At 38.8% G+C, this 16,441-nt stretch overlaps 1 non-coding gene across 1 annotated transcript; it reads right to left on the bottom strand.

The window, feature by feature from the left end:
- Window positions 1-14,073: 14,073 nt before the first annotated feature.
- On the bottom strand, window positions 14,074-14,181 carry LOC112725070 (small nucleolar RNA R71). Its single transcript, XR_003164200.1, has one exon. It is a non-coding gene; the product is annotated as a small nucleolar RNA R71 (small nucleolar RNA).
- Between the last annotated feature and the right edge of the window lie 2,260 nt (window positions 14,182-16,441).

Here is a 16,441-nt window from a genome sequence, read left to right as displayed (position 1 = left end):
AGCATAGAACTCTTGAACCATTAGAATTCCGACTTGTTGGATGGGGTTTGTTGGAACTTCCCAACCTCTTCTTTGGATCTCATGTCGGATCTACGGATAATCATTTTTCTTGAGTTTGAAAGGGACCTCAGGGATCACCTTCTTCTTGGCCACAACATCATAGAAGTGGTCTTGATGGGCTTTGGAGATAAATCTTTCCATCTCCCATGACTCAGAGGTGGAAGCTTTTGTCTTCCCTTTCTCTTTTCTAGAGGATTCTCCGGTCTTAGGTGCCATCAATGGTAATGGAAAAACAAAAAGCTTATGCTTTTACCACACCAAACTTAGAATATTGCTAGCCCTCAAGCAAGAGAAGAAAGAAAAGATGAAGAAGAAGAAGATATGGAAGAGAGGGAGAGATGGTTGTGTTTCGGCCAAGAAGGGGATGAGAGGGTAGTGTTGTGTGAGAATGAAGAAGAATGGAGAGGTTTATATAGTAGAGGGAGAGGGGTTAAGGTTCGGCCATATGGGGTGGGTTTGGGTGGGAAAGTGATTTTGAATTTTGAAGGTAGGTGGGGTTTATGAGGTAGGTTTATGGGGAAGAGCGGATGGATGTGAGTGGTGAATGGGTAATAGGGAAGAGAGAGATTGAGGTGATCGGTGAAGGGTTTTGGGGAAAGGTGTTTATTGGGAAGAGAGGATGAATTAGAAGAGGGGAGAGTATGAGTGGAGGTAGGTGGGGATCTTGTGGGGTCCACAGATGCTGAGATGATCCTGTGGGGTCCACAGATCCTGAGGTGTCAAGGATTTACATCCCTGCACCATTGAGGCATGTAAAATGCCTTTGCATGCAATTCTGGCGTTTAAACGACGAATTGATGCTTGTTCTTGGCGTTCAACGCCCAGATGCAGCATGTTTCTGGCGTTCAGTGCCAGCTTTCCTCAGTGTGCATTCCTGGCGTCTGAACGCCAGGATGCTGCTTGTTTCTGGCATTCAACGCCAGATCCATGCTCTGTTCTAGCGTTGAACGCCAGCCAGATGCTCCTTACTGGCGTTTAAACGCCTGTAAGCCCTTCCTCCAGGGTGTGATTTTTCTTCTGCTGTTTTTGATTCTTTTTTTAATTTTTCTATTTATGTTGTGACTCTACATGATCATGAACCTAATAAAACATGAAAGAACAATAAGAATGAAAATAAAATTAGATAAATAAAAATTGGGTTGCCTCCCAACAAGCGCTTCTTTAATGTCAATAGCTTGACAGTGAGCTCTCATGGAGCCTCACAGATGTTCAGAGCATTGTTGAGACTTCCCAACACCAAACTTAGAGTTTGGATATGGGAGTTCAACACCAAACTTAGAATTTGGTTGTGGCCTATCACACCAAACTTAGAGTTTGACTGTGGGGGCTCTGGTTGACTATGCAGTGAGAGAAGCTTTTCATGCTTCCTCTCCATGGTTACGGAGAGAGATCCTTGAGTTTTAAACACAAGGTTGTCCTCATTTAGTTGAAGGATCAATTCTCCTCTGTCCACATCAATCACATCTCTTGCTGTGGCTAGGAAGGGTCTTCCAAGGATGATGGATTCATCCTCATCCTTTCCAGTGTCTAGGATTATGAAATCAGCAGGGATGTAAAGGCCTTCAACCTTTACTAGCATGTCCTCTACTTGTCCATAAGCCTCTTTTCTTGAGTTGTCTGCCATCTCTAATGAGATTCTAGCAGCTTGTACCTCAAAGATTCCCAGTTTCTCCATTACAGAGAGTGGCATGAGGTTTATTCCTGACCCAAGGTCACATAGAGCCTTCTCAAAGGTCATGGTGCCTATGGTACAAGGTATTAGGAACTTTCCAGGATCCTGTTTCTTTTGAGGCAATCTCAGTTGATCCAATGCATTTAGTTCATTGGTGAACAGGGGAGGTTCATCTCCCCAAGTCTCATTACCAAATAAATTGGCATTCAGCTTCATGATTGCACCAAGGAACTTGGCAACTTGCTCTTCAGTAACATCTTCATTCTCTTCAGAAGAGGAATACTCATCAGAGCCCATGAATGGCATAAGGAGGTTTAATGGAATCTTTATGGTCTCCAGATGAGCCTCAGATTCTTTTGATTCCTCAAAGGGAAACTCCTTGTTGATCACTGAACGTCCCAGGAGGTCTTTCTCCTTGGGATTCACGTCCTCCCCTTCCTCCTTGGATTCGGCCATGATGGTTATATCAATGGCCTTGTAATCTCTCTTTGGATTCTCTTCTGTATTGCTTGGGAGAGCACTAGGAGGGATTTCAGTGATCTTCTTACTCAGGTGGCCCACTTGTGCCACCAAATTTCTAATGGATGACCTTGTTTCATTCATGAAACTCAAAGTGGCCTTAGATAGATCAAAGACTAAATTTGCTAAGCTAGATGGATTCTGCTCAGAATTCTCTGTCTGTTGCTGAGTGGATGATGGAAAAGGTTTACTATTGTTAAACCTGTTTCTTCCACCATTATTAAAGCCTTGTTGAGGCTTTTGTTGATCCTTCCATGAGAAATTTGAGTGATTTCTCCATGAGGGGTTATAGATGTTTCCATAAGGTTCACCCATATAATTTACCTCTGCTATTGCAGGGTTCTCAGGATCATAAGCTTCTTCTTCAGAAGATGCTCCTTGAGTACTGTTGGATACAGCTTGCATTCCATTTAGACTCTGAGAAATCATATTGACTTGCTGAGTCAATATTTTATTTTGAGCCAATATGGCATTCAGAGTGTCAATTTTAAGAACTCCCTTCTTCTGAGGCGTTCCATTACTCACAGGATTCCTCTCAGAAGTGTACATGAACTAGTTATTAGCAACCATGTCAATGAGTTCTTGAGCTTCTGTAGGCATTTTCTTTAGGTGAATGGATCCTCCTGCAGAAGTATCCAATGACATCTTAGCTAATTCAGACAGACCATGATAGAATATATCCAGGATGGTCCATTCTGAAAGCATGTCAGAAGGACACTTTTTGGTCAGTTGCTTGTATCTCTCCCAAGCTTCATAGAGGGATTCACCTTCTTTCTGTCTGAAGGTTTGAACATCCACTCTAAGATTACTCAGCTTTTGAGGAGGAAAGAACTTGGCTAAGAAAGCCGTGACCAGCTTATCCCAAGAGTTCAGGCTATCTTTGGGTTGAGAGTCCAACCATATTCTAGCTCTGTCTCTTATAGTAAAAGGGAAAAGCATGAGCCTGTAGACTTCAGGATCTACTCCATTAGTCTTAACAGTATCACATATCTGCAAGAATTCAATTAAGAACTGAAAAGGATCTTCAGATGGAAGTCTATGAAACTTGCAGTTCTGCTGCATCAGAGAAACTAATTGAGGTTTCAGCTCAAAGTTGTTTGCTCCAATGGCAGGAATGGAGATGCTTCTTCCATGTAAATTGGAATTAGGTGCAGTAAAGTCACCAAGCATCCTCCTTTTATTATTATTATTTTCGGCTGCCATCTCCTCTTCCTTTTCGAAAATTTCTGTAAGGTTGTCTCTGGATTGTTGTAATTTAGCTTCTCTTAGTTTCCTCTTCAGAGTCCTTTCAGGTTCAGGGTCTGCTTCAACAAGAATGTTCTTGTCCTTGCTCCTACTCATGTGAAAAAGAAGAGGACTAAAGATACCGGGGATCCTCTTTACCACAGTATAGAGCTTCCCTTGTGTGAGTAGAAGAAAAGAAGAATAAGAATGAAGAAGAGAAGAATTCGAACTCAGAAGAGAAGAAAGAGTTCGAATTTTTGGGTGAGAAAAAGTGTTAGTAGATGAATAAATAAATAGAAGGAGATGAGGGAGAGGCAATTTCGAAAATTAATTTTTTTGAAAAGAAGTTGATAATTTTCGAAAATTAAAGGAGAATTAAAATTAAAATTAGAATTTAAACAATTAATTAACTAAAAAGAATTTTTGAAAAAGAGGGAGGTATTTTCAAAAATTAGAGAGGGATAGTTAGTTAGGTAGTTTTGAAAAAGATATGATTGAAACAACAAGATAAGATTGATTGAAAAAGATTTGAAAATAAATTTTGAAAAGATAAGAAGTTAGAAGAGATTTTGAAATTAATTTTGAAAAAGATGTGATTGAAATTTTAATTTGAAAAGAAAATTAAAAAGATTTGATTTTGAAAACATAAGTTGATTACTTGACTAACAAGAAACTAAAAAGATATTATTCTAGAGTTTAAAGATTGAACCTTTCTTACTAGGCAAGTAACAACTTAATATTTTTGAATCAATCACATTAATTGTTAGTAATATTTTCGAAAATTATGAGATAGAATTAAGAAAAAGATTTTTTGAAAAATATTTTTATAATTTTTGAAAATAAATAAGAAAAAATGAAAAAGATTTGATTTTTGAAAAAGATTTTGAAAAAGATAGGATTTTCAAATTGAAAATTTGATTTGACTCATAAGAAACAACTAAATTTTAAAAAGTTTTGAAAAAGTCAACTCAAATTTTTGAAAATTTATGAGTGAAAAAGGGAAAGATATTTTTTTTTTATTTTTGAATTTTTAATGATGAGAGAGAAAAACACAAAATTGACTCAATGCATGAAAATGTTGGATCAAAACATGTGATGCATGCAAGAACACTATGAATGTCAAGATGAACACCAAGAACACTTTGAATGTCAAGATGAACACCAAGAACTTACTTTTGAAAAATTTTCAAGAAAAGAAAACATGTCAGACACCAAACTTAAAAATTTTTAATTTTTAGACACTAAGAATTCAAGAATGCATATGAAAAACAAGAAAAGACACAAAGCAAGAAAATATGAAGATCAAACAAGAAGACTTACCAAGAACAACTTGAAGATCATGATGAACACTATGAATGCATAAATTTTCGAAAATTTTTAGAAAAATTAAAATATGCAATTGACACCAAACTTAAAAATTGACTCAAAACTCAAACAAACAACATAAAATATTTTTGATTTTTATGATTTTATTAATTTTTTTGGATTTTTGTATATTTTTATTTTTTTTGAAAACATATAGGGAAAAGGAAGCAATGAATTCAAAGTCCTCAATCAAGATTCCAGGAATCATACCAGGTTAGTCTAAAGCTTGATGGCCAGCCAAACTTCAGCATACCATTTTGAAACTTTAGAATTCATTCTTAAAAATTTTAAAATAATTTTCGAAAAGAAGGGGAAAATTTTTTTTGAAAGTTTTTTGAAAATTTTTTTTGAAAATAAAACAAAAAGAAAATTACTTAATCTGAGCAACAAGATGAACCGTCAGTTGTCCAAACTCGAACAATCCCCGGCAACGGCGCCAAAAACTTGGTGCACGAAATTGTGATCTCAGGCAACGGCGCCAAAAACTCAGTACGCACGTCTTAATAAATCGTTTTTCATTCACAATTTCGATACAACTAACCAGCAAGTGCACTGGGTCGTCCAAGTAATAAAACCTTACGTGAGTAAGGGTCGATCCCACGGAGATTGTTGGTATGAAGCAAGCTATGGTCATCTTGTAAATCTCAGTCAGGCGGATATCAAATGGTTATGGAGTTTTCGAATAATAATAATAAATAAACAGGAAATAAAGATAGAAATACTTATGTAAATCATTGGTGAGAATTTCAGATAAGCGTATAGAGAAGCTTTCGTTCCTCTGAACCTTTACTTTTCTGCTGTCTTCATCCAATCATTCCTACTCCTTTCCATGCCAAGCTTTTTGTAAGGCATCACCGTTGTCAATGGCTACATCCCATCCTCTCTGTGAAAAAGGTCCAAATGCTCTGTTACGGAACGGCTAATCATCTGGAGGTTCTCGATCATACTGGAATAGGATTCACCCTCCTTTTGCGTCTGTCACTACGCCCAGCACTCGCGAGTTTGAAGTTCGTCACAGCCATCCCTTCCCTGATCCTACTCGGAATACCACAGACAAGGTTTAGACTTTTCGGATCTCAGGAATGGCCATCCATGGGTTCTAACTTATACCACGAAGATTCTAATATCTCAGACTCGGTCCTCTGTATTAGATATCTAAGAGATACTCATTCTAGCTTGTTTGCATGTAGAACGGAAGTGTTTGTCAGGCACGCATTCATAAGTGAGAATGATGATGAGCGTCACATAATCATCACATTCATCATGTTCTTGGGTGCAAATGGATATCTTAGAAGCGGAATAAGTTGAATTGAATATAAAACAGTAGTACTTTGCATTAAATCATGAGGAACAGCAGAGCTCCACACCTTAATCTATGGAGTGCAAAAACTCTACCGTTGAAAATACATAAGTGATAATGGAGTTCATTGGTCTCGGCCCCAGAGGGGAACCGGAGTAACCAAGACTGTGAATACAATGATAAAAAGTTCTATATATACTAAACTAGTTACTAGGGTTTACAGAATTGAGTAAATGATGTAGAGATCTACTTTCGGGGCCCACTTGGTGTGTGCTTGGGCTGAGGTTGAGGTTTACACGTGGAGAGGTCATTCTTGGAGTTGAACGCCAGTTTGTAACGTGTTTTTGGCGTTGAACTCCACTTTGCAACTTGTTTCTGGCGCTGGACGCCAGTCTGCAGCATGGAACTTTCGTTGAACGCCAGTTTACGTCGTCAATCCTTATTCAAAGTATGAACTATTATATATTTCTGGAAAGCGCTGGATGTCTACTTTTCAACGCAACTAGAAGCGCGCCATTTGGAGTTTTGTAGCTCCATAAAATCCACTTTGAGTGCAGGGAGGTCAGAATCCAACAACATCAGCAGTCCTTCTTCAACCTCTGAATCTGATTTTTGCTCAAGTCCCTCAATTTCAGCCAGAAAATACCTGAAATCACAGAAAAACACACAAACTCATAGTAAATTCCAGAAATGTGAATTTAACATAAAAACTAATAAAAACATCCCTAAAAGTAACTAGATCCTACTAAAAACATACTAAAAACAATGCCAAAAAGCGTATAAATTATCCGCTCATCACAACACCAAACTTAAATTGTTGCTTGTCCCCAAGAAACTGAAAATCAAATAGGATAAAAAGAAGAGAATATACTATAAATTCCAAAATATCAATGAAACATAGCTCCAACAGATGAGCGGGACTTGTAGCTTTTTGCCTCTTGAATAGTTTTGGTATCTCACTTTATCCATTGAAGTTTAGAATGAATGGCATCTATAGGAACTTAGAATTCAGATAGTGTTATTGATTCTCCTGGTTCAGTATGTTGATTCTTGAACACAGCTACTTTATGAGTCTTGGCTGTGGCCCTAAGCACTTTGTTTTCCAGTGTTACCACCGGATACATATATGCCACAGACACATAACTGGGTGAACCTTTTCAGATTGTGACTCAGCTTTGCTAAAGTCCCCAATTAGAGGTGTCCAGGGTTCTTAAGCACACTCTTTTTTTGCTTTGGACCTTGACTTTAACCGCTCAGTCTCAAGTTTTCACTTGACACCTTCCCGCCACAAGCACATGGTTAGGGACAGCTTGGTTTAGCCGCTTAGGCCATGATTTTATTCCTTTAGGTCCTCATATCCACTGATGCTCAAAGCCTTGGATCCTTTTTATTTACCCTTGCCTTTTGGTTTAAAGAGCTTTTGGCTTTTTCTGCTTGCTTTTTCTTTTTCTTTTTCTTTTTTTTTTCGCATTTTTTTCTGCAAGCTTTTGTATTCACTGCTTTTTCTTGCTTCAAGAATCATTTTTATGATTTTTCAGATTATCAAATAACATTTCTCCTTTTTCCTTATTCTTCAAGAGCCAACATATTTAACATTCATTAAACATCAACTTCAAAAGACAAATGCACTGTTCAAGCATTCATTCAGAAAACAAAAAGTATTGTCACCACATCAAAATAATTAAACTAAGTTCAAGGATGAAGTCGAAACTCATGTACTTCTTATTCTTTTGAATTAAAAAACATTTTTCATTTAAGAGAGGTGATGGATTCATAGGACATTCACAAATTTAAGACAAAGTTACTAAATACTAATGATCATGTAATAAGACACTAACATAGATAAGAACTTAACATAAAGAAAACGAAAAAATAGAAAATTTGAGAACAAGGAATGAGTCCACCTTAGTGATGGTGGCGTTTCCTTCTTGAGGACCCAATGATGTCCTTGAGCTCTTCTATGTCTCTTCCTTGTCTTTGTTGTTCCTCCCTCATTGCTCTTTGATCTTCTCTAATTTCATGGAAGATGATGGAGTGAACTTGATGTTCCACCCTTAATTGTCCCATGTTGGAACTTAATTCTCCTAGGAAGGTGTTGATTTGCTCCCAAAAATTCTGTGGAGGAAAGTGCATCCCTTGAGGCATCTCAGGGATTTCTTGGTAATGAGCTTCTTCATGCGTCCCTTGAGGTCCATGAATAGGCTCTCTTGTTGGCTCCATCCTTTTCTTAGTGATGGGCTTGTCCTTATCAATGAGGATATCTCCCTCTATGTCAATCCCATCCGAGTTGCATAGATGGCAAATGAGGTGAGGAAAGGCTAACCTTGCCATAGTGGAGGACTTGTCAACCACCTTGTAGAGTTCTTGAGGTATAATCTCATGAACTTCCACCTCTTCTCCAATCATGATGCTATGGATCATGATGGCCCGGTCTATAGTAGCTTCAGACCGGTTGCTAGTGGGAATGATTGAGCGTTGAATGAACTCCAACCATCCTCTAGCTACAGGCTTAAGGTCCAGTCTTCTCAGTTGAACCGGTTTTCCTTTTGAGTCAATCTTCCATTGAGCTCCTTCCACACATATGTCCATGAGGACTTGGTCCAACCTTTGATCAAAGTTGACTCTCCTTGTGTAGGGGCGTGCGTTCTCTTCCATCATTGGCAAGTTGAACGCCAACCTCAAATTTTCCGGACAAAAATCTAAGTATTTCCCCCGAACCATGGTGAGATAATTCTTTGGGTTCGGGTTCTTACTTTGATCATGGTTCCTAGTGATCCATGCATTAGCATAGAACTCTTGAACCATTAGAATTCTGACTTGTTGGATGGGGTTTGTTAGAACTTTCCAACCTCTTCTTTGGATCTCATGTCGGATCTCCGGATACTCATTTTTCTTGAGTTTGAAAGGGACCTCGGGGATCACCTTCTTCTTGGCCACAACATCATAGAAGTGGTCTTGATGGGCTTTGGAGATGAATCTTTCCATCTCCCATGACTCGGAGGTGAAAGCTTTTGTCTTCCCTTTCCCTTTTCTAGAGGATTCTCCGGTCTTAGGTGCCATCAATGGTAATGGAAAAACAAAAAGCTTATGCTTTTACCACACCAAACTTAGAATATTGCTCGCCCTCAAGCAAGAGAAGAAAGAAAAGAAGAAGAAGAAGAAGATATGGAAGAGAGGGAGAGATGGTTGTGTTTCGGCCAAGAAGGGGATGAGAGGGTAGTGTTGTGTGAGAACGAAGAAGAATGGAGAGGTTTATATAGTGGAGGGAGAGTGGTTAAGGTTCGGCCATATGGGGTGGGTTTGGGTGGGAAAGTGATTTTGAATTTTGAAGGTAGGTGGGGTTTATGAGGTAGGTTTATGGGGAAGAATGGATGGATGTGAGTGGTGAATAGGTAATAGGGAAGAGAGAGATTGAGGTGATTGGTGAAGGGTTTTGGGGAAAGCTGTTTATTAGGAAGAGAGGATGAATGAGAAGAGGGGAGAGTATGAGTGGAGGTAGGTGGGGATCCTGTGGGGTCCACAGATGCTGAGATGATCCTGTGGGGTCCACAGATCCTGAGGTGTCAAGGATTTACATCCCTGCACCATTGAGGCATGTAAAATGCCTTTGCATGCAATTTTGGCGTCTAAACGCCGAATTGATGCTTGTTCTGGGCGTTCAACGCCCAAATGCAGCATGTTTCTGGCGTTCAGCGCCAGCTTTCCTCAGTGTGCATTCCCGGCGTCTGAACTCTAGGATGCTGCTTGTTTCTGGCGTTCAACGCGAGATCCATGCTCTGTTCTGGCGTTGAACGCCAGCCAGATGCTCCTTACTGGCGTTTAAACGCCAGTAAGCCCTTCATCCAGGGTGTGATTTTTCTTCTGCTATTTTTGATTCTGTTTTTAATTTTTCTATTTCTTTTATGACTCCACATGATCATGAACCTAATAAAACATGAAAGAACAATAAGAATGAAAATAAAATTAGATAAATAAAAATTGGGTTGCCTCCCAACAAGCGCTTCTTTAATGTCAATAGCTTGACAGTGAGCTCTCATGGAGCTTCACAGATGTTCAGAGCATTGTTGAGACTTTCCAACACCAAAGTTAGTGTTTGGATATGGGGGTTCAACACCAAACTTAGAGTTTGGTTGTGGCCTATTGATGAGCGGATAATTTATACGCTTTTTGGCATTGTTTTTAGTATGTTTTTAGTAGAATCTAGTTACTTTTAGGGATGTTTTCATTAGTTTTTATGTTAAATTCACATTTCTGGACTTTACTATGAGTTTGTGTGTTTTTCTGTGATTTCAGGTATTTTCTGGCTGAAATTGAGGGACTTGAGCAAAAATCAAATTCAGAGGTTAAAGAAGGACTGTTGATGCTGTTGGATTCTGACCTCCCTGCACTCAAAGTGGATTTTCTGGAGCTACAGAACTCGAAATGGCGCGCTTTCAATTGAGTTGGAAAGTATACATCCAGGGCTTACCAGAAATGTATAATAGTCCATACTTTGCCCAAGTTTAGATGATGCAAACTGGCGTTCAACGCGAGTTCTCTGCCCAATTCTGGCGTCCAGCGCCAGAAACAAGTTGCAAAGTGGAGTTCAACGCCCAAACTGGCACCAAAACTGGCGTTCTACTCCAGGAATGACCTCTACACGTGTAACACTCAAGCTCAGCCCAAGCACACACCAAGTGGGCCCCGGAAGTGGATTTATGCATCAATTACTTACTTCTGTAAACCCTAGTAGCTAGTTTATTATAAATAGGACCTTTTACTATTGTATTAGACATCTTTGGATTATCTTTTGATCTATTGATCACGTTTTGAGGGCTGGCCTCTCGGCCATGCCTGGACCTTCACTTATGTATTTTCAATGGTAGAGCTTCTACACTCCATAGATTAAGGTGTGGAGCTCTGCTGTTCCTCAAAGATTAATGCAAAGTACTACTATTTTCTATTCAATTCAACTTATTCCACTTCTAAGATATTCATTCGCACTTCAACCTGAATGTGATGAACGTGACAATCATCATCATTCCCTATGAATGCGTGCCTGACAACCACTCCCGTTCTACCTTCGATTGAACGAGTATCTCTTAGATTACTAATACAGGGGACCGAGTCCGAGATATTGGGATCTTCGTGGTATAAGCTAGATTGATGGTGGCATTCATGAGAATCCGGAAAGTTTAAACCTTGTCCGTGGTATTCCGAGTAGGATTCTGGGATTGAATGACTGTGACGAGCTTCAAACTCGCGAGTGCTGGGCGTAGTGACAGACGCAAAAGGATAGTAAATCCTATTCCAGCATGATCGAGAACCTCCAGATGATTAGCCATGCAGTGACAGCGCATCGGACCATTTTCACAGGGAGGAATAGGATGCAACCAACGACAAAGGTGATGCCTCCAGATGATTAGCCTTGCTGTGACAGAGCATTTGGATCATTTTCCCGAGAGAGATCGAAAGTAGCCATTGGCACCGGTGACATCCTTACATAAAGCCAGCCATAGAAAGGAGTAAGATTGATTGGATGAAGACAGCAGGAAAGTAGAGGTTCAGAGGAACGAAAGCATCTCTACACGCTTATCTGAAATTCTAACCAATGAATTACATCAGTATTTCTATCCTTATTTTAGTATTATTTTCGAAAACCCCATTACTATTTTATATCTGCCTGACTGAGATTTACAAAGTGACTATAGCTTGCTTCATACCAACAATCTCCGTGGGATTCGACCCTTACTCATGTAAGGTATTACTTGGATGACCCAGTGCACTTGCTGGTTAGTTGTGCGAAGTTGTGAACCATGGTATTGGCATCATGTTTTTGGCGCCATTGCCAGGGAAAGAAAGTGCAATGAATTTTACATAATCAAAGTGTAATCACAATTTCGTCCACCAAGTTTTTGGCGCCGTTACCGGGGATTGTTCAAGTTTGGACAACTAACGGTTCATCTTGTTGCTCAGATTAGGTAATTTTCTTTTTGTTTTGTTTTCAAAAATTTTTCAAAAATTTTTCAAAAATTTCTCCTTTGTTTTCGAAAAAATCTTAAAATAAAAAAAAGTTTTCAAAAATATAATAAAAATAATGTTTTCAAAAATAAATTATTCTATGGCTTCAAAACTTTCAAGAATGAATTCTAGAGTTTCATGGTAACATGTTGAATCCTATCTGGCTGAAAAGCCATACCCAAACTCCTTTGGGATTGGTCTTCAACTAATCACCTCAATGGATGCAAATCCATTCTAAAGCTTGAATGGCTATTAAGCCATGTCTGACCCTTTGATTGGAGCTTTAGACTAAAGAGCACAAGATTCCTGGAATTCATATTAAAGATTTTGAAATCCTTATTTTTGTTTTTCAATTAATTTTCGAAAAAAAATTACAAAAAAAATTAGAAAATCATAAAAATCAAAAATATTTTTGTGTTCTTGTTTGAGTCTTGAGTCATGTTATAAGTTTGGTGTCAATTGCATGTGCATCTTGCATTTTTTGAAAAAACTCATGCATTCATAGTGTTCTTCATGATCTTCAAGTTATTCTTGGTAAGTCTTCTTGTTTGATCTTTGCATTTGCATGTTTTGTGTCTTTTCTTGTTTTTCATATGCATTCTTGAATTCTTAGTGCCTAAGCATTAAAGATTTCTAAGTTATTTTCGAAAATTATAAAAATGTTTTTCAAAAATCTTTTTCTTATCTTTATCACATAGTTTTCGAAAATAACATCACCAATTAATGTTTTGATTAAAAAATTTCAAGTTTATTACTTACTTGTTAAGAAAGATTCAAACTTTAAGTTCTAGAATCATATCTTGTGATTTCTTATGAATCAAGTCATTAATTGTGATTTTAAAAATAAAATCTTTTTCAAAACTAATTTCAATCATATCTTTTCAAAAATATCTTCTCATCTTATCTTTTTCAAAAATTTGATTTCAAAATATCTTTTCTAACTTCCTAACTTCTTATCTTTTCAAAATTTGTTGCAACTAACCAACTAACTTTTTGTTTGTTTCTTATCTTTTTCAAAACCACCTAACTAACTCTCCCTCTCTAATTTTCGAAAATATCTTCCCTCTTTTTCAAAATATCTTTTTAATTAACTAATTATTTCAATTTTTAAAATCTTAATTTTCGAAAATTACTAACATTTTTCAAAAACTATTTTCGAAAATTACTAACTCTTTTTCAAAAATTATTTTCGAAAATCCTCTCCCTCTCTCATCTTATGCTATTTATTTATTCATCTACTAACACCTCTTCCTCACATCACTCACCAAATTCGAACCCCCCTCTTCTATCTGTGTTCGAATTTTTTCTTCTTCTTCTCTTCTTCTACTAACAATAAGGAACCTCTTTACTGTGACATAGAGGATTCCTCTTCTTTTCTTTTTCTCTTCTCTTTCTTATGAGCAGGGACAAAGAAAAAGGCATTCTTGTTAAAGCTGATCCAGAACCTGAAAGGACTCTGAAGAGGAAACTAAGAGAAGCTAAATTACAACAATCCAGAGACAACCTTATTGAAAATTTCGAACAAGTAAAGGAGATGGCAGCCGAACCCAACAACAATAATGCAAGGAGAATGCTTGGTGACTTTACTGCACCTAATTCCAATTTACATGGAAGAAGCATCTCCATTCTTGCCATTGGAGCAAACAACTTTGAGCTGAAACCTCAGCTAGTTTCTCTGATGCAGCAGAACTGCAAGTTTTATGGACTTCCATCTGAAGATCCTTTTCAGTTCTTAACTGAATTTTTGCAGATATGTGATACTGTTAAGACTAATGGAGTAGATCCTGAAGTCTACAGGCTCATGCTTTTCCCTTTTGCTGTAAGAGACAGAGCTAGAGTGTGGTTAGACTCTCAACCCAAAGACAGCCTGAACTCTTGGGATAAGCTGGTCACGGCTTTCTTAGCCAAGTTCTTTCCTCCTCAAAAGCTGAGCAAGCTTAGAGTGGATGTTCAAACCTTCAGACAGAAAGAAGGTGAATCCCTCTATGAAGCTTGGGAAAGATACAAACAGTTGACCAAAAAGTGTCCTTCTGACATGCTTTCAGAATGGACCATCCTGGATATATTCTATGATGGTTTATCTGAGCTATCAAAGATGTCATTGGATACTTCTGCAGGTGGATCCATTCACCTAAAGAAAATGCCTGCAGAAGCTCAAGAACTCATTGACATGGTTGCAAATAACCAGTTCATGTACACTTCTGAAAGGAATCCTGTGAATAATGGGACGCCTATGAAGAAGGGAGTTCTTGAAGTTGATACTCTGAATGCCATATTGGCTCAGAACAAAATATTGACTCAGCAAGTCAATATGATTTCTCAGAGTCTGAATGGAGTGCAAGCTGCATCCAACAGTACTCAAGAGGCTTCCTATGAAGAAGAAGCTTATGATCCTGAAAACCCTGCAATAGCAGAGGTGAATTACTTAGGTGAACCTTATGGAAACACCTATAATCCATCATGGAGAAATCATCCAAATCTCTCATGGAAGGATCAAAGTCCTCAACAAGGCTTTAATAATGGTGGAAGAAACAGGTTTAACAATAATAAACCTTTTCCATCATCCACTCAGCAACAGACAGAGAACCCTAAACAAAATGCTTCTAATTTAGCAAACTTAGTCTCTGATCTATCTAAGGCCACTGTAAGTTTCATGAATGAAACAAGGTCTTCCATTAGAAATTTGGAAGCACAAGTGGGCCAGCTGAGTAAAAGGATCACTGAAATCCCTCCTAGCACTCTCCCAAGCAATACAGAAGAAAATCCAAAAGGAGAGTGCAAGGCCAATGACATAACCAAAATGGCCGAACCCAATGAGGGAGAGGAGGACGTGAATCCCAAGGAGGAAGACCTCCTGGGACGCCCAGTGATCAATAAGGAGTTTCTCTCTGAGGAACCAAAGGAATCTGAGACTCATCTAGAGACCATAGAGATTCCATTGAACCTCCTTAAGCCATTCATGAGCTCTGATGAGTATTCCTCTTCTGAAGAGAATGAGGATGTTACTAAAGAGCAAACTGCCAAGTTTCTTGGTGCAATCATGAAGCTGAATGCCAAATTATTTGGTATTGAGACTTGGGAAGATGAACCTCCCTTGTTCACCAATGAACTAAGTGATTTGGATCAACTGACATTGCCTCAAAAGAGACAGGATCCTGGAAATTTCATAATACCTTGTACCATAGGCACCATGATCTTTAAGGCTCTGTGTGACCTTGGTTCAGGGATAAACCTCATGCCCCTCTCTGTAATAGAGAAACTGGGAATCTATGGGGTGCAAGCTGCTAAAATCTCATTAGAGATGGCAGATAATTCAAGAAAATAGGCTTATGGACAAGTAGAGGACGTGTTAGTAAAGGTTGAAGGCCTTTACATCCCTGCTGATTTCATAGTCCTGGATACTGGAAAGGAAGAGGATGAATCCATCATCCTAGGAAGACCTTTCCTAGCCACAGCAAGAGCCGTGATTGATGTGGACAGAGGAGAATTGATCCTTCAATTAAATAAGGACAACCTTGTGTTTACAACTCAAGGATCTCTCTCTGCATCCATAGAGAGGAAGCAGAAAAAGTTTCTCTCAAAGTAGAGTCAACTAAAGCCCCCACAGTCTGACTCTAAGTTTGGTGTTGGGAGGCCACAACCAAACTCTAAGTTTGGTGTTGAACTCTCATATCCAAACTCTAAGTTTGGTGTTAGGGAAGTCTCAACAATGCTCTGAACATCTGTGAGGCTCCATGAGAGCCCACTGTCAAGCTATTGACATTAAAGAAGCGCTTGTTGGGAGGCAACCCAATTTCTATTTATCTAACTATATTTTTCTTAGTTATATGTCTTTATAGGTTCATGATCATGAGGAGTCACAAAATAAATATAAAAATTGAAAACGGAATCAAAAACAGCAGAAGAAAAATCACACCCTGGAGGAAGCACCTGCCTGGCGTTCAACGCTAGAACAGAGCATGGTTCTGGCGCTGAACGCCCAAAATGGGCAGTATCTGGGCGCTGAACACCCAAAATGGGCAGCATCTGGGCGCTGAACGCCAGAATTGCACCCTGGAGAAGAGCTGGCGCTGAACGCCCAGAACAAGCATGGTTCTGGCGTTCAACGCCAGAAATGGGCAACAAATGGGCGTTGAACGCCCAAAATGGGCACCAACCTGGCGCTGAACTCCCAGAGTTGTGTGCAAGGGCATTTTACATGCCTAATTTAGTACAAGGTTGTAATTCCTTGAACACCTCAGGATCTGTGGACCCCACAAGATCATCTCAGGATCTGTGGACCCCACAGGATCATCTCAGGA

Source organism: Arachis hypogaea, chromosome 11, assembly GCF_003086295.3.
Source record: "Arachis hypogaea cultivar Tifrunner chromosome 11, arahy.Tifrunner.gnm2.J5K5, whole genome shotgun sequence".
NCBI classification, from domain to species: domain Eukaryota; kingdom Viridiplantae; phylum Streptophyta; class Magnoliopsida; order Fabales; family Fabaceae; genus Arachis; species Arachis hypogaea.
This window is presented reverse-complemented; position numbering and strand designations above follow the sequence as displayed.